This window comes from Tamandua tetradactyla, chromosome 10, assembly GCF_023851605.1.
Source record: "Tamandua tetradactyla isolate mTamTet1 chromosome 10, mTamTet1.pri, whole genome shotgun sequence".
NCBI lineage: Eukaryota > Metazoa > Chordata > Mammalia > Pilosa > Myrmecophagidae > Tamandua > Tamandua tetradactyla.
In genome coordinates this window covers 78,375,636-78,379,205 of record NC_135336.1, presented here as the reverse complement: position 1 = coordinate 78,379,205, position 3,570 = coordinate 78,375,636, and the positions used below count along the sequence as shown (strand labels likewise).

The 3,570-nt window shown below is 44.6% G+C and overlaps 1 pseudogene; it reads right to left on the bottom strand.

The window, feature by feature from the left end:
* Positions 1-492: 492 nt before the first annotated feature.
* On the bottom strand, positions 493-2,502 carry LOC143647704 (DNA (cytosine-5)-methyltransferase 3A pseudogene; annotated as a pseudogene).
* Positions 2,503-3,570: the final 1,068 nt, after the last annotated feature.

Genomic DNA, 3,570 nt, shown 5'->3' with positions numbered 1-3,570 from the left:
TGTCCATAGATGAGAGGGTCTATATCTGAGCACTCTATTCGATTCCATTGGTCAATATATCTATCTTTATGCCAATACCATGCTGTTTTGACCACTGTGGCTTCATAATATGCCTTAAAGTCTGGCAGCATGAGACCTCCAGCTTTGTTTTTTTTCCTCAAGATACTTTTAGCAATTCGGGGCACCCTGAAACTATTTATCTTTTTTAAATTTTTTTCAAGGTTTCATGTGTGGTAGGCACCTGAAATACTATAGAAAAGCGTTATATGTGGCTGTTACTATCTCCCCTGTTGCTGGTTGGGTTCTATTTTGCATGTCCAGGAATGGTGCTGGTAGCACAGCTCAGTGGCTGGGAGGAATTCTGCCACTTGAGTGTCTTTCTAAAGTTTCTGTCCCCTACTTGTATCTGATCAGACTGAGAACAATAAAAAAGATAAATAGCAGAAATAGCAGGTGCAGCTGACATGTCTTTGGCAAAATTACAAGGTTGGATTAAATAAATCATGAGTTGTCCCTGCTGTCAACAATGCAAATGGCTACCACATTCTCAAAGAGCCAGAAGAAAGGGCATTCATCTCCCTCCTTAGGCTGAGTGTCTTGTAGGAGGTGGAAGAACTCAAAGAAGAGCAGGCCACAGTCCTTGCAGAGCCGCTCGCGGGCAAGGTTAACGATGGAGAGGTTCACCAGATGGAATGGGCCGCCTCCTGGATATGTTTCTGTGTGACTCTGTAGACGTCCCTGATGTACACAATCTTACCCTGGTGCCACACCACGTCCCCCGTGATCAAGTCCTCACACACCTCCGAGGCAATGTAGCAGTCCACCTGGATGCCAAGGTCCTTCAGCATCACGACCTCTGCAGGAATTCCATCCAAAAGAGACAGCACCGGGATGGGCTTCCTCTTTGCAGCCAAGACAGTTAGGTAACCTTTGGAGAGTCAAATTCCCGGTGGTGGTTATTGGCTAGGAACATCTGGAGCTGAGGGGGCCAGTCATCCTGCTGCCACAACAGCACATGTGTGCCCTTGTACCCACACATATAGGAGTTTCAGGAGTCTTCCTTAATGGTCACCTGGGCAGCCTCTGGTCCCACCAAGAGAGGCACATTTGCAACAAAATCATCTGCAGCAATTGTCCTTGCACACGGTACCTCACGTTTCCCAGATGGCGCAATAGTACTGATCCCGTCCTCGTGGTACCATACTCCAAGAATGTACCTTGCAATTTGGTACATTCCTCCTGTCATGGTCAGGGACATGTGTCAACTTGGCCAAGTTGTGGTACCTGTTTATCTGGTTGGGCAAGTGCTGGCCTGTCTGTTGCAACAAGGACATTTCATAGAATCAGATCATGATCACATCAGCTGCATCCACAGCCGATTCCATTTGTAATCGGCCAAAGGGCAGTGTCTTCTACAATGACTGATGCTTAATCTAATCACGGGAAGACTTTTAAGGAGGATTCGGAGGAGACAGGTTCCATTCAGCTGGTGAGCCTCTTCTGTGGAGTTCATCCAGACCCTCCATTGGAGTCGTCAGCTTCACAGACTGTCCTGCGGATTTTGAACTCTGTATTCCCATGGTCAGACACTTTTATAAATTTAATATTTGCAAGTGTTCCCTGTTGATTCTGTTTCTCTAGAGAACCCTAACTAATACACCTCCCATGAAGAAGGAGTATCCCAGGGTGATATTGAGACTCCCCTAAGAAATGCAAATGTCCTTCTTGTTCCGGCACTCCGGCCACAACTGGTACACCAGCTGCTCTCTTGGCAGTCATCAGAGGCATTCAATCTCCTTGACCTCGGGCTCCTCAGTTTTGTTCTTTTGGGGTTTTTTGGATGGTGGGGGTGATGCATAGGCAGCTGCCTCAGGTTCAACTCGCATGTCTGTGTAAACTTCTTTATGAGGATTCTTCTCTCCTGCAGTCTGCAGACCCTTGAGGCCAGAGTGCTGGAAGCCCTGGAGTGCCCATTCGACTATTTATTTTGCACCTCCACAGCCTTGGCAATGTCACTCTCATCATTGTCCTGGCACGCTGGGAATAGCTTCCCTGTGCTGGTGCTGGCCACCTGCAGGACCTCATCAATGGCATTACAGTACATGGGCTGCTTGTTGTAGGTGGCCTAGTGGAATGAACTGTAAAATAAGCTCAGTGGTATCTGCTCCTCAATGCACACCACTAAGGACTTGCCTTCCCCAAACCACATGACCCAGCATGTGCCTTCAGCTGCTAGGTTCCTGCCATCATAGAACTGGACATCAGGAGAGCCCCTCAGTGTACCCTGCAACGGCTCCCCAATGCCAAAGCCCCAACCATCCTTACTCTAGTTCATCATCAGTGGTTTTGGTGGGATACTTGTCCAAAGCCTCAACCCTCAAGAGCTCAGGCATAGTAGTCACAGTGGTGGATGTGAGGTCTGCAGACTGCGGCACAGATGAAGACTGGCCTCCTCAACCTCCTGAAACACTTCAGACCCTGGTTTTCTTCTACAGTGTTCATTACTGCAATTACCTTGGTTTTCTTCTTCACCCATAAGGCCAGGTGCAGCCTCTCTGAGGTTCTGCCTCTTTATATATATATATATATATATATATATATTTTTTTTTTTTTTTCTTTTGCTTGGGCAGGCAGTGGGAATTGAACGCAGGTCTCCAGCATAGCAGGTGAGAACCCTGTCACTGAGCCACCATGGCCCACCCTCCTTAATCTCCTTAATGTATATTTGACAGCATGTTACTTGAACTTGAATAGCAATGTATCAGACATATTTTGCTGAGACTGCTAATAGATTGCAAACACAAAAGAATAATGATTGGGAAAATTTGACCCATTCACAGTAGCATTCAGACCAGGAAAATCTGGACACTATTTGCGACAATGTGTGGAGGAACCTAAGCAAAATCTGTAGCAACTAAGTGAGGAGACCAAACCAGAATTCCTGTCACAAATGGCTGAAAATAGCCAAGACTTATCACTGATTGATAGCTTCCCAAATTTTTGCCCCTGCCTCAAACCTAGGACCAACCAGAGAAAGCCAAATATGCTCCCTTAACTGATCATATAGGATATGTCATTTTTAGTTAGCCCACCTTTAGCTTCCCCATGCAAACTACCTTTAATCAGGGCATACCTACATTTTTTACACTGTAAGACTTTTTCACCCTCCGGCTGTCTTTGAGTCTTTGCCAAATGTAAGTGATGGTGTCTGACTCCATTGTTATAGCAAGCTCTGAATAAATAGCCTTTGCTTATTGTCATTTAATGTTCTTCATTGATTTCCACACCACCGATTTGAAGAAATGATTCTTTATGTTTAAAATTTGGAGTAAAAAAATTTTGGATTTTTCAACCATGTATGCAGTCTCAGAAAGATTCTTTGGACCACCCTTTGTGAACCACTGGTCTAGAACCATTTTACTGATTTTATTGCATCCTTTTATAAGTAGAAAGAAGCATATAACATGTGACAACATTCAAATCTTTTGTGCCATATCTATTAATGCGCTGAAGTTGTTTAGAATATTGAATGACACTTTTTTTTTTTTTTTTTTTTTTTTTTTTTTTTTT